The sequence below is a fragment of the Bos indicus x Bos taurus genome, chromosome 18, assembly GCF_003369695.1.
Source record: "Bos indicus x Bos taurus breed Angus x Brahman F1 hybrid chromosome 18, Bos_hybrid_MaternalHap_v2.0, whole genome shotgun sequence".
NCBI classification, from domain to species: Eukaryota; Metazoa; Chordata; class Mammalia; order Artiodactyla; family Bovidae; genus Bos; species Bos indicus x Bos taurus.
The window spans coordinates 27,681,388-27,707,645 of record NC_040093.1 but is presented as its reverse complement, the minus strand read 5'-3'; the positions used below and the strand labels follow the sequence as shown (position 1 = coordinate 27,707,645).

At 46.2% G+C, this 26,258-nt stretch overlaps 1 protein-coding gene across 2 annotated transcripts in view; it reads left to right on the top strand.

Moving 5' to 3' along the window:
- Positions 1-26,258, top strand: part of ZFHX3 (zinc finger homeobox 3) — a 244,021-nt gene that overhangs the window by 30,218 nt on the left and 187,545 nt on the right. Inside the window, exon 1 of one of the 2 annotated variants that reach the window (XM_027516109.1) lies at positions 25,606-26,082. The exons of the other annotated variant lie outside the window; for it this stretch is intronic. The gene's annotated coding sequence lies outside the window, so the exon portion shown is untranslated. Of the gene's footprint in view, positions 1-25,605; positions 26,083-26,258 lie in introns of those variants that run through there. 2 annotated transcript variants of the gene reach the window in all.

Genomic DNA, 26,258 nt, shown 5'->3' with positions numbered 1-26,258 from the left:
CTCTCAGGTGCTGGCGAGATGGTGAGATCCAAAGGCCCCAGGCTACCACTGAGGTGGGCAGGATGCCACCACCTTCCAGAGCCTTCCTCCTCTCTTTGTCTCCAGGAGTCACATGGACCATGGCCCTGACTTTCCAGGGCTTTGGACTGGCCCACCTGTGGGATCCGTAGGGCAAGGTCGACTTGGCCTGCCTTTAGTCCAATAAAAGAACCTTGGATCTGACCCTAATTCTTCCCTGTAGATTTTTTTTTTAGCCCAGTGTCAAATCAGAATGTCCTACACATGTATTCTTGAGTCAGCTGCTGTTTTTCTGTTGTTCTCCTGGTTCATTGTGGTTATTTGTGAATCTCAAACGCAGTAGGCTGGGATGGGAGTTCTTCTGTCTAATGCTGAGAAGTTCCGCTGAGCACCACCCACAAGTCATAACCCTTACGTGTTGCATCAGGTACCCTTGGTTTTTGCTTTTTGGTGATGGAGAAAGAGAGGATTCGGCTGGCTCTTTGAGTCCAGAGAGGAAGGTTGTGTGGATCCCAACAAGGATGACTCATTCTTGAAATTCCAGGTCATTCCTGGTTCTATGTGTGTGTTGTCACAGTCCCCTTTCTCCAGAGGGGTCACATTAGCTTCCGATTGATGGCGTTATAAATGACTGCAAACTTTGTGATTTAAAACAGCTTTAATTGACGTCTTAACTGTTCTGGAGTCCAGGAGTCCAAAATCAGTTTCAGTGAGCTAGAGTCAAGGTGTTGGCATGGCTGGCTCCCTCTGGAACTCCTGAGTGGAGGGAGAAGCAGTTTCTTTGCCTTTTCTAGATTTTGGAGGCTGCCCTGTCCCTGGCTCATGATCCTTTCTTCACGTCACACCGCCTGTTGCTTCCATCATCACATCTCCTGTCTGACTCTGAACTTCTCCTGCGGTCTTGTTATAGGGAGCCCTGATATTACGTCAGGTGTCCCCTCCCAGGTCATCCAGGATAATCTTGGTCCCTTCTGCAGAGTCTCATTTGCCGAAAGGGTAACACTTTCAAAGGCTCCAGCTATGAGCACATGGACATTTGGGGGGCTCTGAGTCAGCCCACCACTGGAATCAATACAGTCTGCAAAGAGGGGAAGCCTCACAGGGACCCAGATGGTGTTTGATGGCAAAGCTCAACCAGTGTCCCTGTGAAAACTGAAGCCTGTTCTGGCAAAGGAGGTTTCCTGGGGTATAAGGGGAAGGCTTTGTGGTGAAATTTGGTAGCTTCCCTTCTCTGCAAGGGCTTCCCTGGTGGCTCAGTGGTGAAGAATCTGCCTGTCAATGCAGGAGACATGGGTTCAATCCCTGGGTCAGGAAGATTCCCTGGAAAAGGAAATGGCAACCCACTCCAGTATTTTTGCCTGGAAAATCCCATGGACAGAGGAACCTGGCAGACGCCAGTCCATGGGGTCATGGAGATTTGGGAGACTGAGTGACTGACCAACCACTCCTCCCCAAATATTGTGATACTGTTTTTGGCATATTGTGTTGAGGCACCAAGAGTAGAACTTGAGAGAGTTTAGAGAGCGTTCCTCCAGAAGAATCCTGACGTTGTGTGACTAAGAACAGAGGTTCGGGGAACCCAACAGCCCTGAGAGGTCAGTCATGGGGTACAGTAGACCGCAGGTGTGGGTGGGGTGGGGTCTCTTGTCTGTGTCTCTTGCACAGCTTCCCAGGCTGGGTGCCCCCCTACGTGGGAACCAGGTCTGCTGCAGGTTGCTCCTGGTGCCCAGTCACAGGGCCGTGGCTGTTTTGGCAGCCTCAGAGGGAAGCGTGTGCGTAGAACGGGGACATGTTTTTCGAACCGCCATGGATGCGTTTTCCTCTAGAGGCGTTAGTGCAAATGGCACTTCATTCCTTGGCTAGCCCCTGGTAGTGGTAGTTTAAACTACCTGGAATTGCTCTTTTTTGGATTGTGTGGACTTAGCACTCAGTCTCTAAGTCATGTTTGACTCTTTGCAATCCAGTGGACTGTAGCCCGCCAGGCTCCTCTGTCCATGGGATGCTCCAGGCAAAATACTGGAGTGGATTGCCATTTCCTTCTCCAAGGGATCTTCCTGACCCAGGGATCGAACTTGTGTCTCCTGCACTGGGAGGTCGACTTTACCCATGAGCCACCTGAGAAGCCCCTTTTTTGGATTACAGGGGAGTAATTAAATACCATCGTGGAGGAATGTGTTAAGTTCTAGGTAAGGATCTTGAAGGTAAAGTTTTTGGAGCAACTATAGGTGATTAGGTGCCCAGATCATTATCATACCATCTGTGCCAGGATCTCAAACACTTGAGGTCAAAATGATTTCTGTCTCACTCCTCTTTTTTATATCCAGCTGCCAAGTTTAAGAAACGAGTGGCTGTACCAAGTTCCAGGGAGGTCTTACAGGATGGAGGCCAGTTGCTGCCATAGCACAGGGCCACTATCCAAAGGCTGCCATGGGCTCGGGGCCACAGCGAAGCGTGGAGACGGGTGGAGCTGAGATGGTGACATCAATGCGTAGAGCAGTTGAAAAGGAGTTCAGGGCTCTCCTCCTACTGTTGGCTGTACCTGTTCCACCAGATGGGCAGTGTTGGAGACCTGAGATCAAGTTCTTAGTTGGCGGTGGCTTCAAAGCGTAGTTGAGAGGACCGCTCCTTCAGGCGCCTCTAGCTTTAAGCGGCGGTGACGTCTGTAGCTTGAATGTGCTTGATGAGCTAATAGCATGCCTCTCTCTAAAGATAGTATTTTAGTCACAATGGAGGAGGCATCCTCCCTGGGGCTGGACAGCCCAGCCGGCTTCTGCTGCTTGATACAATCTCTCCTGGTGCCCCCATAGTTTGTAGGAAACTCTCAAAAAGGGCTTCCCACCAAATTGAGTTGAAGGGCATCTTAATTCCCCTGTATCATCCCAGCATTGTTTTGGGGAGTCCGCTGAAATCTTAAAATTCCGTCAGGGACCTCATGATACTCAAGTGTTGTGTGTTAGCCAGAGACTCTATGACTTGATTTAAACGACTCCTCATTCTGTGTGGAGCCCCGGTGCAGGATGGCCTGTGTGTGGAGAGTGGTTTCCAGAGACAGAGCGCTGGGCTGAGGGGCGACTTGTGGCTGCCAGCTCTGTCCTTTTAAGAGGTGTCTAGAGTCAGCTCCCCGGAGAGGAGGAGGCCGAGATGAGGTAACCTGGTTCCACAGGTCAGCAGGGGAGGCTCTGCCTTGGGGCAATGCGCTGGCTCTCTGATAATGCAGCATTTTCACTTTAATGCATCTTAAATGTGGATTATACTATTAATTACTGCTGGACAAAAAGGGATTAGTGCAGCTGGCCTGCTCTCCCCCTGCACTTCTACACTTCCCTGTGCTCTGAACGGCCAAAGGGCAGGAGGTTTTCCTGTCATCTGTCTTTTGTTTTAGCGCAGCCACGGCTGCTGAACCTCCTGTGCTCACCAAGTCAAAGGGGAGTGGCTGGGGCCGCGTGTAGAGCCCTGAACTCCATCTGGTTCTCGGTCAACGGAGGTGGGACGCTTTCCTTCCCCGGAGTCGGGCATTCTTCCCTGGGCTCTGTGGGTGTCTGTCTGGATGGCGTGTCCCCAGCAAGGAGAGCCTTGTAGCTGTCAGAGGGTCTTGCTAAGCGCTCCTTTCCCACAGTGCTGCGCCTCCATGGGTGCTGTCTGTGGTGGTCCCAGGGTGCTGTGCCCCCACCTTAAGAGGTCCTTCAGTGGTCCAGGAAAGTAGAGGATGGCTGTGACTCCCCCTGTGGGCCTCCTCTGGTCCCACTGCCAGGGTGGAGATCCCAGTAACTAGCAGTGAACTCGTATCTTGTAATTTGAGATATTCTGAATTCCTAAGTTTTGGTTGTACCATCTTGTGCTTGTATAAAACGGTATGAATTTTAAGAGATCTATGATTACATTTTTCCCCCCATACTCAGGCTAGTATACTCATTTTTCATCCATATGGAATGAATTTTTTTTAAATAGATGAGGCATTAAATAACAACATCTCTCAGTAATAATACTCCCAGGAGTACATAACGTGGTGGTGTTTGCAATTACACACAGTGTAATCTGTTGTGTGTACAGGCGTGTGGGCTTTCTGTTTACTGGCATCCTTCATTATATGGTAACATAATATACAGAATTTCCCAGTTGCAGAAATTAGAAAGTGGAAAACAGATTTCTTACACATAAATTGGAAAACTGATTTACAGACTTCGTTTTTTCTTTCCTTTTTCCTTTCATTCTTTTTTTTTTTTAACTTGATATTTCAGTTTGTGGCAGATGAGTCAACAGTGGCATAATGCTTAAAAACTTCACTTAATTGAATTAATTTGGGATTTGAATTCATTTTAAGTAATAATGGAGAAGACTGCAACAACCAAGATGCATAATATGGAGCATTCCTGAAATGGGAATGCCGTGGTGAGGAGGTGGAGGAAATTAGGAAGTCTGCTATCCTCTCGGCCATACATTCAGGAATTTCAGGTTTCAAAATTGTAGCCTGACAGAAACCTGACTGAACTTTTTTTTCACCCTTTATACTTTGTCTCGAAACTCTTAATTCTTCTGAACTTGGAGATTGCAGAATTAGGGATCATTTTTTTTTCCTCTTCCCTTTTCTAGGTCCAGATGTTTTATCATCTTGGATCCAAGTCTTGCTTAATAAAACCAATCTCTAAATTTTATCAAAGAAAGTATGGAAATTTACTTGGCTATGTACTGAGTATATCTGGGATGGTTTCATTCCATTTATTGAGAGATGGCTTTGCTTTTTAAATTAATTTTTAAAGAGGCAATATACCCATAATAAAATTTTCAGAAGGTACAGGAGAGCGTTCCTCTCCCCTCTCCTCCTGTGCTGCCTGTCCCTCAGTCACTCAGTTCCTCCAGAAACCCCTGCCATGAAATCCCTTGGGTAAGGCATATACTTGGATACAGCCATCACAGCATTATAGAAATAGTTTTTCTTTTTTTTTTTTTTTTTAAAAAACTAAGCATTAAGTAGTGTTTTCTGCTTAAAAGATTTCCTCCCCTTATCAGAGTTTCTCCATCTTATTTCAGAGATGTATTTATCCTCTGTAGAATACTTAATATTAAAAATATTAATGAAATCCAGTTACTTGAAAATAAAAAAGTAGCTCTCCTAAATCACTTGGGTCAAAGAGGAAGTGAAATGACTGTTTTATTCAAATGAATAAATGACAAAGTTTTATTCAGGGATGCATTCATGGCTTTAAATCCTTTCATTATTAAATACGAGAAAATGAAGATAATTAAGTATTCAACTTAAAGTTGAAAAGAATAAAGCAAGCCTAATAAGATGCAAGTGATACTAATGAATTAGAAAACAGAAACGTTAAAGCGATCAACCTAAGAGCTGTGTGTTTGGGGAAAAAGTCAAGGGGATAGACTAAGCATGTACCATATCTAAAAAGAAATACAACCAAGTAAAACCAGAAGTAAGTTGTTATGTTAGAAGAAAGAGTTAACAAATTAAAAGTTACACTGGAGATAATTATTTTATGTTATACAAATCAAATTTAGTAACTTAAAATACAGCATTTTTGAAAAATCTCAGTTGACGTGTCTGTTCTGGATGACTCAGAAGTCTGAGTCTTTAAACTAGGAACTAGGAAAGAAACTAAGCACTAAAAAAATTAATACTTCCAAAGTGGGCTCTGGATGCAAGCAGTTTCATGGATGAATTCTTTTAAACTTTGGGGGACAAAATAATTCGTTGCTCAGTAGACTGTTTCAGAGTGTAGAAAATTGTTGATTTTACAAAGTTAGTACAACTCTGGGAACCAACATTATTACAAAGATTACACAAAAAGAAGGCTGAAGATTTAGCTCAGGCATGAGGACGGATGCAAAAATGCCAAATAAAACAGTCACAGATTGAATTCAGCAGTATTTTAAAAGAATTGTGACCACATAGGGTTTATCCCAGAAATGTAAGAGGGACTTAAGATCAGAATGTCTAGTCTCCAAATACGTCGTGTAAGTAGAACAAAGAAGAAAAACATATATCCAAAAATGGCATTTGGTAGATCTCTATTCTTTTGCTTAGAATTTTAAAAAGCAAAACAACTTTGCTACAGAGAGATTGCATTAATTTGATCAAGAAACCAGCAGCCACAACACTTGGAGATTTAATGGCAAATCAAAAGAGGCAGCATAATGAAATTGGAATAAAGCAAAGATTGCCCATTGTACTCATTTCTTTTTCCTGCCTTATTGAATTGGCCAGGGTATACAAACCAAAGTCAAATAATAGTTAAACAATGAAAATTATTTGCAGATGTTACTGTCTTCCTAAAATACCCAGGACACATTTACATGGAATTAAGTATGGAGTTCAGTTACAAAGTAAAATTTCAAAAATCATTAGTTTTCTCATATACCAGGAAAACTTGGTTGGATAATATTCCAGAGGTCACACAGTGGAATGGAATCAAATAGAAATGTGTCTGGGAAAGGTAGCATTTCAAATAAATGAGAGGAATTAAAATAGTAGCAGCTCATTTAATCTTCACAAGAATTGTATGAGGTCAGCACTACCTATAGTTCCAATTTATAGATGAGGAAACTGAGGTTCAGAGAGTTGCATAACTTACCCAGATTCCTGAAGGATTGAACACTGATCTGACTGGCGGTAAAACCAGTGACCTCCCTCCCTGTGCTTTACTGTCTCTAGTGAATAATTATAGAGTAAATAGGAAAAAATTAACTTAGATAAATAGAGAAAACTGAGTTAGAGCTATTCTTCATAGTGTATATTATCATATATCTACATGAGTTAGAGAGCTATTAGTAAACCTGAAATCACAAAAGAGCTCAAAGAAAGTCTGCTGCTGCTGTGGTTTAGTCGCTATGTTGTGTCCAACTCTCTGCGACCCTATGCTCTGTAGGCCACCAGGCTCCTCTGTCTGTGGGATTTCCAGGCAAGAATGCTGCAGGGGGTTGCCATTTCCTTCTTCAGGGGATCTTCCTGACCCAGGGATCAAACCCGTGTCTCCTGCTTGGCAGGCACAGTTTTTACCACTGAACCCCACCTGGGAAGCCAGAAGAAAGTGTGAAAAGTGAAAGTGAAAGTTACTCAGTCCTGTCCAACTCTTTATGACACCATGCACTGTAGCCCACCAGGCTCTCTCTCCGTGGAATTTTCCAGGCAAGAATACTGGATTGCCTGGTTGCCATTCCCTTCTCCGGGGGATCGTCCCGACCCAGGGATTGAACCTGGGTCCCCTGCATTGCAGGCAGATTCTACTTTCAGCCCATAGTAGAACGTATAGGTGAATGTTAATCTGTATATGGAGCAGGGAGGGACATCAGGCCCGGCTCTTCTGGTGAAGAAATGATAACCAAAAAGACTGATGTACTACATTTTAAAAAGTTCTTTATCCTGGGCACTGATAATTGGTATTTAAAGGCATATGACAAACTGAGAAAAGATATTGAAAACACACAAAAAAGTTTGTCTTCAATATCCTTAATATATAAAGAGCTCTTAAAATCAACAATAGAAAAAGATAAAGAGAGAAAATGAGCAAAGAATACTAAATAAGCAAACTTAGATAAAGAATAAATTCAGATTGCCCATTTGAAGAGCCAAATGATAGCTCATTATTTTCACTTATTTGTTTACTAGGAAGATTGTGCTTTCTTTTCTTTTTTTTTTTATAGAGCAAAAAGGGAGTGGTTATGATGAAGGAATTGGTAAAACTGGTAAAAAAATTGGTAAACTCTTTCTGGAGAGTACTTTGATAATGCTTGTCAGGAAGCTTTAAAATAAGATTTATATAAATTTGTAACTTGTCTCACCATGAATTTCCTGATTCTCCTTACTCTGTCCCACTTCTTCTACCATAGCCTATTTTTGCCTAATAAAATACTAAATAATATTAAAGAATTCTTTGAATTTATTACCCTTGATTTTCTCTCCTGCTAAGAATGTAAGCTTCCCAAGGAGGAAGGATCTTTGCATTTTCACAAATTTATCCTTAATGTCTAGAATAAGACTGGTAGCCCAGTACCTTCATGTATAATATAGAGATCTCCAGTTGTACAGAAGATATTTATAAATAAAGATTGTCATTACAGATGTCTATAATAGTGAAAAATAGTAACCATCTAATTCTCTCACAGGGGACTGATTTAAACTGTGGTGCATCCATATGGTTGATTCTTAATGTGGTTATTTAAAACTCTTGTCTCATGGTTAGGAATGTGGGAAAACAGTGGTGTTAAATGAAAGGAGGCTGTGTGTACTATAGGACTTCAGTTTAACTTTTAAAAATATGCATAAGGATGAGATTGAAGGATACCTGTAACAGAATATTAACTTGAGTGGTTACATCCAGGCGGTAGAAGTACAGGCTGCTTTTAATACTGTTTTCAGAACCCAGGATAGTGAGTATCTGTTAGTTTCATAATTAAAAAAAAATGTCTTAATGTTAGTGAGAATGTAGGATCACTTGAATTTTGCTGGTCTGTGGCTATGTCTAGAAATATTTTAGGGATTAAAAATTTTTCGAATTAGCAAGATCCTAATTAAAAAAAAAATCAGCAAGAATGCTTCCCACAATGTCCTCAGGCTACTTGGTCTTAATTATTTATGATCTTTACTGTAAGTGTCTAGGGTATGTGTTTGTAAAAATAGTGGAAGTCTTAGTCAGTGCTGTGCATGCTTGTGGAGTCCTGCTGGAGATTCAAGAATCCCTCTGCCTGTTTAACTTTCTTGGTGGAAATGGTGCGTTGTCTTCCTGGTGTGTCATGGAATCTCAAAGTACACTTGGATTGCACTTGGGCGTGAGCTGAGGCTGAGAATTTTCAACTCCCACATTAACCAAGGGGCAAACAGTCTACCTGCTGTGACCCATCAGTGTGGAAGGACTTTGGAGGACAGGTACAGAGGAAGCTGCCAGGTTAGAGGGGAAACGTCAAGGTAGGGGCAAGATCCACAGAGTGTTAACAGTGGTGCTGAAAAGAGAAGACCAGCGTTCCTGATGGAATTTTCCTAGCCAGCAGATCAAAAGTGTGTCCAGAATGTTTGGGCTGAAGTTTCCCAGATCCTTAAAGAGTCACATGTCATCTTGGCCAGCGTTTGACTTCCATCTCTGCTGCTTTATGACTGTGAGTGTGAATTTCTTTATTGGTAAAAGGAGATTAGCCTAGCTCCTCTCTTCACTCTACTTTCATATCTGCGTTCTGCAGGACTTTTGTGTCTTTTGATATTAAAGCATGTATTTTAGGTATGCATGTGCCATTTGTGGTGATGGTGAGGCCCAGTGAGTATTGTCACTTCCTAGCTGTGTGGGCCCAGATGTGAGTATGAGAGCCGAAATTGCATGGTGAGAGGAAAGCTGGCAGTAAAGGATCAGTCTGGCCTAAGTGAGAATCTCAGCCCTGCCACATTCTGGCTAAAATTCTCTCCTTTTCATTTTAACATGGAGAGTGTATTTGTTATCTACTGCTGTGCGACAAACTACCCCTGAACTCAGTGGCTTAAAACAACAGTTATTATTAATCTCTCAGAGTTTCCATGGGTCAGAAACGTAGGTGCGGCAAAACTAGACCCTCTGCCTCCAGATCTCTCGTGAGGTTGCCATGAAGATGCTGAACAGGGCCACGCTCTCATCTGAATGTTGCATTGGGGAAGGATCCATGTCTGATCCGTGCGCTTGTTGACAGGATGCAGTTCTGTGTGGGCTGTTGGACAGGGTGCCTCTGTTCCTTGCTGGCTGGGGACTACCCTCAGTTTCTGGCCATACAGGCTCCTCCTTAGAGCAGAACACAGCATGGCAGTTGGCTTCCATCAGGGAGAGTGAGGAGTGTGCAGGAGACAGACGCTACAGTGTCTCTGTAACCACATCTCAGAAGTGACCTCTACTCACAGTAGAGGTGAGTCACTGTGCACAGCCTGTGCCAAAGGGGAGGGGACTCCTCAAGGATGTGGATTCCAAGAGTTGGGATCAGAGGGGCTTGACCACCAGAAGCTGTAAAGATTGAGAGTGGAGGTGGTTTTGTAGGGTGTCAAGAATGTCTTAGATGCTCCTATCTGTCTCTCTGGTTTAAAAACTGCTTTTCTTAAGGGTAGTCTGTGGGGTTGAGCAGAGTAGGTTAAAACCAGGAGGGCGTCTCATCATACGATCTAACGTCCACTCATTGTCTTCTTACGCTGAAGTCTTGAAATGTCTGTCAGACCCATGACTCCTCACCCCGAGCCTGCTGGGTGTGGCGCATCTAGCATAATTTGAGAGGGAAATGGGTATTTGGCTGATGAAAACTTCCAGTGTGTGTTTCCGCAGGTTAGGCAGCCATTCGGGGGAACGCCCGGGAGCAATTTGGGAGCCTGTGGGTCAAAACATAAAAGCCCTCCAGGGCTGCCCCTCTTTGTGTCTGAATGCCACCACCTCTGGAGTCAAGAAGGTCTGCCTGGCATGGCCTCTGGGTGAGGGACGCTCCAGCGGGTTGCGCTGGGTGCCAGACATTGCCACAGCCCTCGGAAATGAGTAAGAAAAAAAATCCGAAGCAGAGACCTCCCCCTAGAACAAGCTGAGCTTTGTGCAGAACAGGCTCCAAATATGAAAAGACCATTGTTCCTTGGATGGCTTTTTAATTAATGCTCACCACTCACACCCATCAGCTCGCCAAGAAGAGCCGCCTCCTTCCTTCCTTTCCCCTCATGCTCGTCCCCTGCTCCTCTCCCCAGCGCCTTGGGGACAGGTTGAGGGCCACTCGGGATGGGAGGATGCCAGGAGTAGCATTGGCTGAGAGGGTTCCCCTCCTGCCCCTGCCTGGCGTACTTGGATGGGGGGCCCTCCACCTGTTGGAGAGCAGCCCTCTGCATTTCCAGGTTCAGGAGCCAGGCCTGTCCCCTGGGGGCTCCTGGAACGAGTCCCGGCCTCAGCCTGTTCCAGCCCTTCCTCCAAGCTCCGCGTACACCTTCTCTTGCCTAAAGCCAGAGCAGTGAGCCAGAAGTGAACTGTTCTCTGTATGTTTCAGGTTTCCCCTGGTTATCCTGCTCTTAGAGCTGAATCTAGATGGAAGAGCCTATTAAAAAACAAACAAGTCTTTGGCTTTCTAGTAGTTCTTTCTAGATCAACCCTCTATTCCTCTGGGTAGGGCTGATGTAAATGCAGGGGACAGGGCTGAATGGGGAGGCGAGGATTCTACCATTGACCCAGCAATGGCTTAAGGGGGCTGACTGAGGAGTTGCTGCGGGGTCAGTGTGGCTGGTGGCTCAGTGGGACCCTGCCCCGGCCCGCCCTGGCACTAGGAAGCATGCTGTCACAGACCCACTTACACTGTGCTAAGTGTCTCTACAGGCTGGGGGTTCAGATCTCTGAGCTATTTGTTGTATTTTAAGTAGCTCTGTGACCCTCCTGCATAGATCTGGACTGAACTTAGCAAGTTTTCTGGTTACTAGTTGCAGAGAACACAGCCTCAACATCTTACCTTCTGTGAAAAATTTTCCTTCTGTTTACAGGCAGTTCCCAAACCTCTGGATTTGTCCTGCGCCTCCTTGTGCCTTAGGATTCTGCAGACATGACCTCAGTCCTTTATTCTGCATAATTTTGTTAAATTTTGTGTAGATTCATCATCTGCAACTAGGGCAGAAACCGTTGAGTGTGATCTTGAATTAGAGATGGGGTCTGTCCTAGTGGAGAACACATCAACAAGGAGCTATGGACGTGGGCACCAAGGAGTTAAATATACATCACCCGGAAGATGGTGGATTTTCAAGTTACAGGGTTACAAGGATTTAAAATTAAGAAACCCTGGGGGTTTACTTGAATGGTGGACAAGCCCTGGAGAGAAGATCTGATTGACCAGATAAGTTGTATGCGATTCCTTGAAAATCTGTTCACTCCAACCCCAGCAGCTTAACTTCTTGACATGTCACCCAAATGTAATTGTAAATGCCGTGGGAAAGAATCTTGAGTAGGGGTAAGTTCTGTGAAGTCTGTGAGTGGGAAAAACAAGCATGAATTATTACAGCACAGCCAGATTAGAGTTCTGCTTTAGGTTCTCATCGGCAGAGGAAGGCAGTGCTCTTGAGATCCCTGCAATATGGTAGCCACCAGCCACGTGTGGCTACTGAGCCCTTGAGATGTGGCCACTCGGCGTTGATCTGTGCTGTAAGTAAACATGTACAGGTTCTCAAGGCTTAGTCTGAGAATGGAGGGGTGGTGAAGGGGGAGATAGGTTAGTAACATTTCAATGGATTGCACTGGAAGTGATATTTATTTATTCTTGGCCATGCCACACAGCATGTGGGCTTCCTTGATAGCTTAATTGGTCAAGAATCCCCCTGCAATTCAGGAGACCCTGGTTCGATTCCTGGGTCAGGAAGATCCACTGGAGAAGGGATCGGCTACCCACTCCAGTATTCTTGGGCTTCCCTTGTGACTCAGCTGGTAAAGACTCCACCTGAAATGTGGGAGACCTGGGTTTGATCCCTGAGTTGGGAAGATCTCCTGGAGAAGGGAAAGGCTACCCACTCCAGTATTCTGGCCTGGAGAATTCCGTGGACTGTATGGACCATGAGGTTGCAGAGTTGGACACGACTAAGCGATCACACCCACCCACCCACGCGGCATGTGGGAGCTTAGTTCATTGACCAGCGAGTGAACCCATGCCCCCTGTAGGGGAAGCACGGAGTCCTAACTACTAGACTGCCACGGAATTCCCTGGAAGTGATATTTTGGATATACTGGTATTAAATAAGATATATTTCAATTTGTACCTATTTACCCCTCCTCTTTTCTTTCTTTCTTTTTTTTACCATGGCTGTTAGGAAATTTAAAATTACCTTTGTGGCTCCCATTTTCAATGCAGGTTTTAGAGGAAGGATGGCTAAACAAGGGAGACCCAGAGATGTGCTGGTTTGGGTTCTCTGACAGTAGGCTCTGAGGAAAGTCACGGCCGGCTCCACTTGGGAGCACCGTGAGTAATGCTGTGGGAGACGACCTGTGTTTGCATTTGGGGGTTAACCCATCCTAGTCAGAAATTCTTTTAGATTCTGTCCTCCTGGCTGTGGTCGGACTGTGAAGGAGTGCAGCAGAGTCTGTGGCAGGGAGGATGAGTCTCCCCAAGTACCTGGGGAGGCCTGGGTGCCCTGAGACGAGCAGAGGCAGTGGGTCTTAACCATGGCAAGCCCTCAGAGGGGTAGGGGGATGATTACTCAAGAGCTGGAGTGGCCCTCCAGGGCACAGAGCTCTTGCTCAATGGCGAGACCTTTAAGAGAAGACAGCTATTGCTCAAACGGACCTCTGGACCTCTGAATCCAATCATTCCAGTTGCACAGGCCCACAGGCAAGGCAGCACTGGGTAGTCCTTCCGTGGTGGTAGACCTTACCCCACTTTTGGGACGGAGCCTCCTGGTGAAGTTGTGCCTTTATGTAAAGTAAAACTGGATTCCCGTGGGTGATTCCCTTTCTCAGCATGTTTGCAGAGGGTCCCTTTGGGAGCAGAATACACCAGCTCTCTTTGTGGAGTGCCTGGGCTTGTCCTCCTGGATGGAGGGAGCCTGACAGGCTTTCTCACTGGCACAGAATGTCCAGCCTTGCTATGGGCTTCTACCAGTCAAGGGGTCAAGGGTTCACGATACCAGTTGTCAGTGGTAATATCTAGAGGGCTAGCAAAACGAGGTTGACCTTAAGCTGCTTTTAAGTTTGTCTCTCTTGTAATCCTGCATCCAGAGTACTGGTCAAACCAGTCCGTATCTGGCTGATTATTATCAATAAAGTAAACTTAACTCTGTGGCCAGAAAGTTTCTGGCATCCAGCAGCTTAGATTTACCTGGTGAAACTGCCGTAGTGACAGGTTTGCATTTCATGAAGGGCAGTGCCTCTTAAATGTGAGAAGCTGGGTCCACTGTTTCCCCACAGAGAAGGGGGGGACCCAAACCCCCATCCCTCTTGTCGACTCACTGCCAGTACCAAGTCTTGCACGAGGTTGGTCTCTTTTCATAGAGGGTTGACGGATAGTTGTTAGCTATTGGTGTTTGAGAATGAATGGGTAACTGTGTGGGCTGTCTATTCCAGCCGTGTATGGAGAACCTCCATGGTACTGACTGGTGGTCTGCACATACTGGTTTGCAGAAGGTATAAAGCCGCAATCCCTGCCTGGCAGGAAACCGTGTCTAGTTGGATTGATAATTATCCACACAAATAATTATGCATATTTAGGGGCACAGGAGGAGCAGAAGAACCTGTGAATAAATACGCATAGTGAAGAGGAAGGCAAGGCTAGCACAGTGCCTCTTGAACAGAAAATTGAGAAATTCCGGAGCCTAAGGGCTTTGGCGGCCGGAATAATATCAACGTTTATTTGCGTTTTCAGTTTGCACTGTTCTCCACTGTGCCCATTGACCCTCTTAATAATCTCGGAGGTCGTTTGGTCAGACCAAGACATTCCTGGTATTGGCTGGTGAGCTGCTGGGGCCCCTGTGGAGTTAACGTGATTTCACCCAGGATCCCACAGTGCAGGAGTGGCAGGACTCCATGTGGGGCTGGGGGGGCTGATGCATGTGTTTTCACTACGCCCCAAGCTACGACCCTCACCTGTGGTTTCTGCAGAAGCTTGGTGCGCTCTGAAGGCTGACCGGTAGCCTCTGTGAGTTTCACGTGAGAGGAATTGGGGGTGCTGACCTCGGGGGGAAGACTGTGACAGCTGTAGTTGAGAATGCGACTGGAGGGACAAAAAAGGTGTCCATTAGAGAGGTTTGTGCCAGCAGTTTAATTTCCTTTATTTCAGAACTGGAAGTTATTTAAATTACTTTATAGACTTCCTGTTTCCTTGCAAGAGCTCATTAAGTCCAGGCGGAGCTGCAGCTTCCCCGTCATGGAGCAACCGGACCCGCAATTCCCATTCTGTCCGCTAGGGCCCCCACGGTGGCAAGGACACACAGAGGATGGAGGAGAGCCCTGGCAGCCTGCCCCTTGTACTAGATGTCCAGTTATGACTCAGTGTCGATGGTGTCCCTCAAGGATACAGAATTAACCTGTACTCTGGACCCTAGAGACTACTTTCTGAACTTGTCCATCCCACCATTATGTTATGGAGAAGAGGCAGGCCGGTCTCATCTGGCTAGAGGATGGGGGCCTTGCCTACATCTTTGGTGATCAAATGTGACGTTAGGAGCTGATGTGTGTACAGTGAAGGCTGCAGATCTCCCTGGTCATCAGGAATACGAGTCAGGCTTAAGTGTGGATTCCCTTAGCCCCCACTATTATCCGTGGAAGAGGGCTTCCGACAAGGGTTTCAGAACTGCTTTCCGACTTTTGAACCCTGCTCCTAGGCAACTCTTGAAAAGATGTGTATTTGACTAAATGATTTACCTGTAAACTTGCCAAGAAAATAATTTGAGGTGACTAGGAAACACCCCTCCTGTTGCGCATCTGTGACTGTTCCGTCATGGGGACACCTGCCCCTCCATTCAGGGCTGGGTTTGTGGGCAGAGTACTAATGAGGAATGGTAGGAGCCAAACAGGGATTAGGAGGGATCGTACATGGTGTCAGCATCCAGAAACTGTCACTGGTGCCCTGTGTGGACCAGTGGCGATGCCGAGAGCTCACGGCTTACCTCCATCCACCCGGGGGACGGTAGGGAAGGTGGAGGTGGGATAGACTGCCACATCCCGGCCTTCCTTGACTCCGTGCACGTTGTTCCCTGGTTTGAAGTTGTGTTCCATACCATGTATCTCTTTTGGTACTCAGTGGGTACTCTGTTTTGGCTGGTCCAGAAAGTCTCAGGGGAATCCCACACCTGGGAATTGGGGAGGGGCCTCATTCCTTACTATCAGCTGGACAAGAATGTTTCTAAAAAGGGAGGTAATACGGCGACTTAAGTGTAACCTGAGTCAGACTTGCATGCCTAAGTGAGTGCTGAGTCTTCAGTATTCATTTACAACATTAAGGTCTGTAATTTCTTCATAAAAAATTCTAAAATAATGAAGATGACCTGGTAGGCAAAATTCACTGGTATTTTCTAAAAGCTTTTGATAAGGTCCCTCATAAAAGATTAAGAGAGAACAAAACCACAGTGTGGCGCGAAGTCCTTGTTGTGGATTAAAAAATGATTAAGTGATAGGGAACAGAAGAATTCCGGTGGAGACCCACTGCTTGGAGTGGGGAGAGGTTAATAGAGGGGTGCCTGAGGAGTCTGTTGTTGGGGCTGGAGTTATTAAGTGCATTAATTGTTTGGAGAAGGAAACGGAGGGTGAATTAGTGCAGTCAGCTGCTGCTAACCTGGTTTTTGTCACTGGTTTCAACCCAGAGAGTCCATACTGCCTGGAACCTATTGGGGGAAGAGGCGGTGCAGGGAAATGAAGTTTGCGGAAGTCTGTGGCCTAAGTCTATGGCTTCCCTTGTGGCTCAATGGTAAAGACTCTGCCTGCCAATGCAGGAGATGCGGGTTCAATCCTGGAGTCAGGAAGATCCCCTGGAGAAGGAAATGGCAACCCACTCCAGTATGCTTGCCTGGGAAATCCCATGGACAGAGGAGCCTGGCAAGCTACAGTCCACGGGTTCATAAGGAGCTGGATGTGACCTAGCAGCTAAGCAACAACAACAAATGGCGTAGCTCAGATTGGCAGAAAGTCCAGTCCACACAGACGGGGTGCAGTGCCCCCTGAACTCGCCGCTTCTCCTGAGGAAAGAGGTTCAGAAGCCATCAAGGGCAACGGCAGTTCAGCAAAGTGGCCTTTTTGGATCAGACAGAGGAAATGGGGATGGGGTGGGGCTGAAAAATAAAGGGTTTCCTTAGGAAGGACGAAGCAGGCTATTGTGCTGTGCGGTGTCTCACTGGCTCGCTGCATTAGAAAGGAGGGACACCTTTTCAGTCTTTCTGACCATGTTATCTTTTGTGCTGTTAGATTTATTTTTAGAGTCACAATGAGGGCACCCTGCCAGTCACGAACACACTGCCTCTTGAAAGTTCTCAGTAGGGCCTTTGCACACTACTCTGACACATGTTACATACGTGTGTGGGCTGCTAGTGGGGATGGCCTGTTGGATGGGTCTGGTTGAATTACAAGCAGATGATCATGCAGAACCAGGCTAGCGGCCTGGCATCTCGAATATTCTGAGTTTGAGGTGGGGCACCCAAGCTGTCTGGGGAGGGGAATGGTTCTGAGCTGAGTGGAGGGGGGTGGGGTGGGGTGCTTGTAGGAGCTGCAGAGCCACCCTGTGCCTCCTGCCCGTGTGTGTTTCTTGTTGCTGCCTCTTTAAGGCGACTTGCTGTGTTCCTCCTGAGGCTGAAATGAAAGTTTCTTGCTCGGGGCCATCCGCCTCCAGAGCTGGTGCTTTCCTGAAAGGGCTCTTCTTCCAGGCAGGCCCTGGATTTCTTTTTTTCTCCCCTCTTCTTTACTTTCTGATTTCCTTGTGTAGCTGTCTCCTTACCTGTCCCACTTTTCATTAAAACCTGAAAAAGTGCTGGCCTCCCTCAGAAATGTCGCTGAGTCCCTCCTTTCGGCTGTGAGCAGATGCTGTGTGTGGGTTGGGGTCCTCAGCAGCGCCCCCCCCCACTCCATCCCCCACCTCCACAGGGTGGGGGCGAGTTTTCGCAATCTTGGTCCAGCATAGTTAGAAGCTGCAATTACTACTTGGTCGCTAATTACCGGGCCTCACATTAGATCAGTTTACAGAGGGAGCTTGGAGCCTGTCAGCAAAGGTCAGCCTGAGGTCCTCTCACTAAACAGCCCTCTTGGTGATAGCTGTACAAGGAAAAAGGCATTAAGAGGGAAGACTGGGTACCAGATCCGGGCTGCAGGGTCTTCGCTGGGTGGGGTGGGGGGGATGGGAGCGGGAAAAGAGCCACGGCTGACTAAAGGGGTCACGGAGGCTGATAACCCTTCTCACAGCCTTTCTCAGAGAGCCTGGAGGAAGGCGCAGCCCTTTCATTGAAAGGCTGTGCTTTAGAGAGGGCCAGGCAGGCACACAGGGAACCAGGACGTGCCCGCTGCTGGCTTCTCATGCTTGACTCTGTTAGAAAGATCCATTCAGCCCCAGCTTCTGAGAGGGAATGCAGGGCCTCAGAGAGAGCACCTGGGTATTCTTTTTCTGTCTTTTTACCACCCAAATTGCATTATTTACTTAAATTTTTTTTCATGAATTCCTGTATTAAAACCATAAATACCTGCTCTAGCATCATCCCAAGCAGTGATAGCAGGGGAATCACAGGTTTGGGCTAATCATATTGGCTCAAATAAATGTTAAGTAGGTAACGATTTGAATTGAAAATGTCCACCCACTCATCAAGTTGCCTGTGGCCAGCGGTGCTGGTTGCACACACTGGGAAATAATGGTGCAAAAGACACCAGTCCGGAAGTGTGAGCACTTGTTTTCCAGGCCAGCCTTACTTTCTCATGAGATGTGAGACTATGGGGGAGTCTCCCCTGCTTCTCTGAGCCTTAGAAATGAGGATTTGGCCTCCGTTAGATTTTATGCAAGTGAAACGATTTTATACAGATTCTGTCTGTATATGTATGTGTGTATAAAGATTAATAACTGACACTTACTAAGCATTTACTGTGCTAAATAAATACTTGGGTTATTAATCCCTACAACCGTATGGGGCAGACATCTCTACAACCATTATAGGTATGAGAAACCCAAAGTTAACAGTTTGCAGCTTTTCAGTGGCCTCCGTGCTGAAATGCCAGCCCAGGGCACATGCTTGTAGCCTGTTCTATACTATGCTATACTGTACTAAGCTATATATATGGGTTTTCTTTATTTTATTTTTTGTCATTGACCCACTTCAAGGTGTTAGTTTAGAGCCTCTCTGATAGCTGCTTGTGGGGGGCAGTATTAGAGAAAAATCGTTTGAAGTGACGAGTGGAAAGAAGAGAGCGTTCTGCTCCTCCTCATGGGCGGATCTCTATATATTCCCTGCTCAGGTGTGGCAAGTCCTGAGTGCTCAGTCCCAGTCATCTGTTCAACCCTTCACTGGCTGGGACAGGCCTGGGCTTCACTGTAACTACCTCGCTTCAAATCAGGGCCAGATCAGTATGCGGTCGGCAGGGGCCTGGCAGGCAGAGGGGGACGATGTGTTTCGTTGATAAAGGGCTTTGCAGCCCGAGCCCTGGGATTCGGAGCCGTTCCAGAACTCCGTGTTCAGTCTCACTGCAGATACAAAGCGTCTCCCCAGCACCAGAGACTCTGGCACTGCCAGGACCCAGGAGGACATTGTGCTGTCCTGACCCTCCGCAACAGTCAAGGGGCGGTGGGTGCCGGGGGTTCACTGGGGGCCCTCCCATCACCTGGAGTGCCACCACTGCCCCTCTCACCACTGTGGTCAGGGCTCAGGTCCTCTCTCTCGATTGGCTGAATCTGAAAGGAGTCCCACCACGTTTTGATTTATAGAACAAATGTGCAGAGAGGAAAAGGCCCCTGGGTATTTTGTATGTTAGGGAGGTTTGGCTGGGTGGGGAGGTGGGGTTGTCTACTGAGAGGGCTCTAGAAGGTCTGTCCACAGACGGTTTGGAGGTTCATGATTCCTCTTCTCATCCCGAGCCCGGGGAGCCTCCGGCCTGCGTGTGAGACATGCCTTAGAAAACCATTTTACTTAACTGCCACCCCCTGGGTGCTAACACCACTTCCCCTCATATAACTTCACATTTGTGTAATTAACATATAATTTGATACCTGGAAATTCATGCTGGGTGGAGCTGGAAAGGATTACTCAGCTTTTAGCAATTCAGACTCTTGGCTTATAGAACGCCATGTGCCGTGTCCTGGGTCTCCTGTTACTAACTTGGTTTGCCAATATTCTTGCTACTTAATTCTTCCTTCTGCCCTCCCCCTCCTTGAAGATGAGTGCAAATAATGACACAATATGGCTGGATGCTTGGGGCTGGTGCACTGGGACGACCCAGAGGGATGGTATGGGGAGGGAGGAGGGTTTAGGATGGGGAAAAATAAAATTAAAAAAAAAAAAAAAATGACACAATATGTTTTTTTTTTTTTTCCAATCATTCTAACAACTGAAGGGCTATAGACTGCCTGCTTCTCTAGTCAACGTGTTCTTAACTATCTTCTCCCATCGACTGGTGAAATTCAGGGGTACCATAGTTTATTTCACTTCCTGTTTCTTTGTCAGGGCAGCACCATCAGTATTAAAAAATGTGCTAAGTAATTATCAGGGAAGAACAAAGATGAAAACTTAGGACGATTTTGCAATTTAAATTTAGAGTGTATGCTGGTGGTTCTGTTTTGTTGGAGAAATTACTTACTATGTTGACACATATTAATGGGACGGGGGAATCGCAGTTCTTAATATACATGAACCCTGCCTATTGAAAGATAAAAAAGGCTGGGTGAACTCTGACCCAGAGTAGAGAACCAGCATAGTTGAAAGCCAATCAGGATATCTTGAAAATATATCTAAATGTTCACATACTTTGAAAGAGGACGTTTAGCGCAGTACAGATGGAAAATTGTATCTGATGGGAACTTGGAGAGAGGAGAAGAGTGAATCCCTTAAATCTTGATAGGCACGGCTTCCTGATCCAGTGGGTTGAGAAGGATCCAGAACCCCCCAGAACCCCGGTCCCAGGTGAGCGTGCTCTGTGAGCTACAGGGAAGGTAGAAGTGGGGAGAGTAGTCCAGAGGCTGGCTGGCTGGTCCCTGCCATGGATTGAGCTTGTGAGCCTTTCAAGGATTGAGAACCTGACTTTGGAAAGCTTCTAAATTTGTTCCTAGTGGGTTTGATTTATTTTGTTGAGGTCAAATTAGTGCTAATGGCCCTAATGGTTTACAATGCTCCTAAATGGTTCTTAGCACTTAGGCGGACTTGGCTGGCCATTGTGGGCGGGTTTCCAAGTGTGGACCATATCATTCCGAGGGTATATTTTTTGTTGTTGTTGAAGTTACTGTTGATAACTCTATGTGTGTGAGTGAGGTTAAAAGGTAACAGCAGAATTAGTCACACTTAATATTCTACTTTCTCTTGGTATCAGGTCCAGGGATGTGTTTTTGAACACGGGCCCCATGGGCATATGGTGTGTGACCAGGGCGTCCAGCTGGGCATGTAGTAGTTGATGATTGTCCTCTGCCACTTTCCCTGGGAGTGTATTGTTCGTGAAATGCAGTAATAGGGACGCCTCAGATTTCCTCCTGCCTTTCCTGGTTGCCAAGTAGTTCCTGTAAGAGCGGGTAACCAGGTTAAACTGATCTTGGTGCATCCCTTCCAGCCATGCTGTGGTATCTGTGAGTTCATGGCAAGGTCTTTGGCAAGGGGATTATACTCCCCATAAAACTGGCTCCAGTCTCCTGGTTTCTGTGTGATTGTGAGTAGGCGGAGCAGACAGGTGTCTACAGAGGAGCTGCGTGTCTCTACTCGTCCACAGAACTGAACTGTGGTGTGCACACGCAGGCAGGCTACGCGGGCAGTGAGCTCCAAAGGCTGCCGGCGCAGCTGACTCGGGAGAGAGTTAGGGCTTCAGTGCCGGAGCTGAGGTCTTGGTGCATGGTCAAGGCAGGGGCGTTGGTTAACCATTTCTCCATGCTTTAATGGAAAATAAAGAAGCTACCCCCATCTCATAGTTCTCTGGCCCATCACCTCTCAGAGTAGTGCTCCTGAAAGTAGCAAATGTGGTTTTGAAGGCCTGTCATATTCTGTCATGGGGAAAATCCTGCTGGTTACTGTGGGCCTAGCCAACGTTGTCGAGGGTCGAGTGAAGGATGGGGCCTCTACTTTCTCCTTCTAATGGAATGGCTGCTGGCTTCTTCTCAGAACTCGGGTTCCTTTTTTTCTTCCTGCACATTCTGCAAACACACTTTTAGTCTATTGGCAGGCTTGGTGTCCTGAAGCTACCATACTTATCCTCAGGACCCAGTAAAATTTCCCCTGGAACGATTTGAAGAGCATTCACAACTACCTGTGAGATGCTTGCTTCTATTGAGAAACATTTCCACATTCGTCTAGTTCATCTTGAAAAATAATATCATAGCATGTGAAAATATTATTACAGTCATCATTAACAGTGCTGTTAATCTAAAGACTTGGGTCTCAAGGCAGATGGCTGTATTTATAACCAAGGAGTTAATTCCACTGTCAGTAAACATGAACCTGTTGTGTTGGGTGTGATAGAACTGGAGACATGAGTCCAGTGTAGCAGCGAAAGTCACCACTGAGCTGTGTCTGCAGGAATGCATTCTAGAATCAGCGTTTGAACATCTTCAGTTAGTTCCATGGCCACCAAGTCCTCCAGAGAAATTTTAATTACAAACCAAGGTGATGTGGTTTCTTAAATGTGCTATAACAAATGGATGTTAGCTCAAGTAGCCCTGAGCAGCCCCCTCCATCAATAAAACCCCATAATTATCACATGGCGGGCTCTGAGGAGGAAATCTTCACGCCCTGAGTGTCTAGTCGGCTGGGCTTCCGGCCTCCCTTTCCTGAAGTTGGGGGCAGGGTGAGGGTGTGGAAGGTCAGCCCTTTCCTCAGAGGCCCCCGAGGGTCATGATACACCCAGGACAGGCTCTGGTGCTGCCCCAGGAAAGAACATGTTCATAGCCCAGGGGTGTGGCCTGCTTTTTGGTGGTGGACCAGGAGCTTGGGGGAGGAAGGGTGGTTTAAATGGAAGACCTTGAAATGGCAAATCTTTATTAGTTTTGTAAACAGCTTTAGGAAGCACTGGGAGCATCTTGCAGGGACCCTGCAATTATCATAATAAACAGTTTTATCATCTGCTTGGCAATCAATATTGTGGCTTATGCTGCTTTAGTATCTCAGTGGTATTGATTACCTTAACAACTGTGCTGCGGTCAGCTTCCATTAACCCCTGCTCTACCGGCAGGGTCTGTGCTTTCCCTCGTTGGATGGAAAACTGCTCTGGTCCCAGACCAGGCAAGTGCCAGAATTCAAAGGCTGGCCAGAGTCAAACACAGCTTTTATCTCAAGGCACCCAACAGAAGGAAGGTTTTTAAAAAGGGAAGTTAATGCAGGTCTTTAAAGGCATCTTGTTTGTGTGTTTGTGTGTGTGTGTAGACAGTGTATAAAATAATTGTAACAGTGGGATTTCAACAGATACTTAGGAATTTGAATGTTAAGATAAAAAATCCTGATTTTTCTCTGCCTTGGCCGTGTCCAGTGGTCATGTCCATTCCATCCCTCTTGCCCCCGTGATGGAATTGAGCACTACAGTGCTGAGGCCCTTATGTAACAGGCATTCCTGGGACATTTGGAGCATTCTGCTTTGAGATCCACAGTTTGCTTTTAGAGAGTAACCACTTACCTGGGGACATCTCATTCTAGGATTCAGGTTCCTCCAGACCAGTGAGTGTCTGAAGTGAAATGGTCGATCATAAGATGACAGAATGCTGGAGATAAATTTTGGTGCCCTTTAGATTACATCACTCTGACTGGCTGTCCCCAGTCTCTGGTCTGATTCATGTTTACACCCCCCTTTTCTCCTGATGAAACAAAAGCAACATGGATACTTAGCTCTAGGGAGCAAGGGATGGAGTGAGTCCCCAGACGCAGCCAGTAGTTAAGAATTAGGCAGTGCTAAGTGATAGTCATCCAGAAACTTTAAGGACAAGGTCTTTCTAGCAGCAGTGGGGACGATGGTGTGTGTGTGTTGACTTGTCTATGTCGTTTTTCTCTTAATAACTACTCTGTTTTAAATGAGAAATGTGTGTATGTGTGTATGCATATGTGTCTGTATGTATATGTGTGTGTGTGTGTGTATTCACATATAGAATGAGTATAAATGATGCTGGGGGTGAGCTTGCACAGCATATCTGGCAACATAACCCCTTTAAACCGATTTTAGTGCAAACTGCCATGGGGTCTTTACCTTTCTAAACCAAACAACACAGGTATGCTGTTCAACCAGAGTGACGACCTCTAGTGAGAAGCCAGCAGCTACATCTAGGAGTCAGTTTTTAAAGTTGGTGAGTTTCATGGAGTCGCTGGGGAGCGGAGGAGGAGGAGAAGGAGTGGCAGTAGTTGGACTGGGGGAGGGTGAATCGCTTTGGCAGCTGACACTATCCTGCCCTCCCTGCCAGGCTACAGCCTCTGGCTTCCTAATCCCTCAAGAGGATCCAGAAATGAAAGTTTATCAGATGGGGAGGAGGCCAGTAGGTGTGTGATGAAGGCAAGGGCCTTGGCTTCAGACTGAGCTTGGAGGAGTGTAAGTAGGTAACAGGCAAGAGGGGGTGCCAGGTGTATGGGATTCCAGATCACGGAATTCAAGTCCCAGCAAACAAGGGTCCATATAAGAGAGGGTCAGAATGCCAGGTCATAGAGTCTGGGCAGCAAGATGTAAGGCTGTAGACTCTTATCTGGTGGTGTCTAGGGGAGAAATAGCGAGACATGACCGCAGAATCCAGCCAAAGGCTTGACAAGCAGGGCTGAGCCCACAGATGGTCTTGAGGAGACAGAGGCCTGTGCAGGTGAGGGAATGGCCCCAGGGAGTAACGGTGGGAAGTTGGTGGGAGTGGTTCTCTAGGTGTGGTCCGGGAACCTAACCAGGGCCAAGCTTACCCTCCTGACCCCACCCTACCAGGTCACCGTCTCTCCCACTGGGATGTCAAGGGATCCCCATCACTGTCTTGTTTTCTGTACCCACCTACTTTTGTCCTCAATCTCCCTGTACCCAGGCTACCTTGGTTCCACAAGTTGGTAAATTTTATTTTAAGCATAATGTTCTTCCTAAATGGGCTTCCCTGGTGGCTCAGTGGTAAAGAATCTGCCTGCGAAGGCAGGGGATGTGAGTTCCATCTGTAGGTCGGGAAGATCCCCTGGAGAATAAAATGGCAACCCACTCCAGTATTCTTGCCTGGTAAATCCCATGGACAGAGGAGCCTGGTGGGCTGCACTCCATGGGGTTGCAAAAGAGTTGGACACTACTTAGCAACTACACAAGAACAACATTCTTCCTTACATATTAGCTACATCAGTCAGTCAGACTCAGGGGATGGGCAGTGGTTAAGTTGACCCAAGTTCCACTACTTTCCATTATGATAGGGACAGTAGCTCAAAGGGCTCCACTGTGACAGCAGAGGGTAGATCAGATGGCCCTTACTTTGCCACTGTAGACTATGCAACATTCATGATGGGGATGATACCTCCATATTTTAGTTTTATGTAGATGTGTGCATTTGGATTGGGTTATAATATTGTGGCCCAAATCACCCTTTGTGTTGCCTCACTGGTCTTAAATTGAGCTCTGCATTGATACTAGCTCTTCTAAGTTTGACCTCATTCATGAGGAGCTCCTAGATGTTGACAGCTTTTTACTTAGTTCTTTTCACCAATAGCTTTTTGAGCCACATGGTCAGACTTCTGGTCAGCAGTATTGTCTATGTGGTAGAGGATGTTTTAGAGGGAATCATGTTCTATGTAAAATTTTAAGATTTGATGTCTCACATCAAGGTTCTTGTCTGTGTGGAGCAACCCGGTATTTGGTATTATTTATAGTTCTGCTTTTTAGGTGTGAGCAGAGAAGTGAAATATCTTTTTTTGGGTCTTTGGTATACTCAGGTTTTTTTTTTTTTTTTCTTTCTTTCTTATTTAGAAGATGAAATGTTGTCTTTGAAGGGTTTGGAAAGATGATTCTTTTTCAGGAAGTGGTGTCTTCATAGAGAAAAGAACCCTGGAGTAGAAACTGGAGAATGGATCCTGGTTCCTGATTTGCTGCTCACCAGCTGGTGACCTTGGGAAAGAATGACTCATAGTAGTCACTCTCCTGTTTTAGACTTTTTTTTGAACCTGTAAAATCTGAGTTATGGTTCCTATTCTGTCTACTTAACAAAACACGATTGTTGGTGGTCAAGTGAGAAATGAATATGAGTGTTTCAAAATGTATAAACCACCGTATAAATTGAAGGAGCATTGTTATTTGTTCCTAGGGAAGTTGGTGCCGGGTGTGACTGTTTTCTTGGTCAAACACCAACGCTGCTGTGAAAAAGTGCTTTGCAAAGAGTATTTCCCAGGAAGCTGCAGCATGACGATGGGCGTGTAAAGGCCTCCATGCGGCAAGAAGCCCACTTATCATTGGCTCAGCCTACTTGAAGATGAGCACAAAGAGCCAGCCCCAGTGGGAACCAGCTCCGTTCAGACTTTACAAAGCAATTAAGGTGACTTATAAAACATTCATACTGAGATGAAAGACAATGAGCTCAAAAACAATGGTTGGTAAATATTGCCTTATTTCGTAAATTCACTGGAAGTGTTTAAAGTTATTTTTTAACCCACTAAATCAACCAGTGGAGGCTTTTCACTTATCAGTGGGTGTGTTTTTTCTTAATCATGA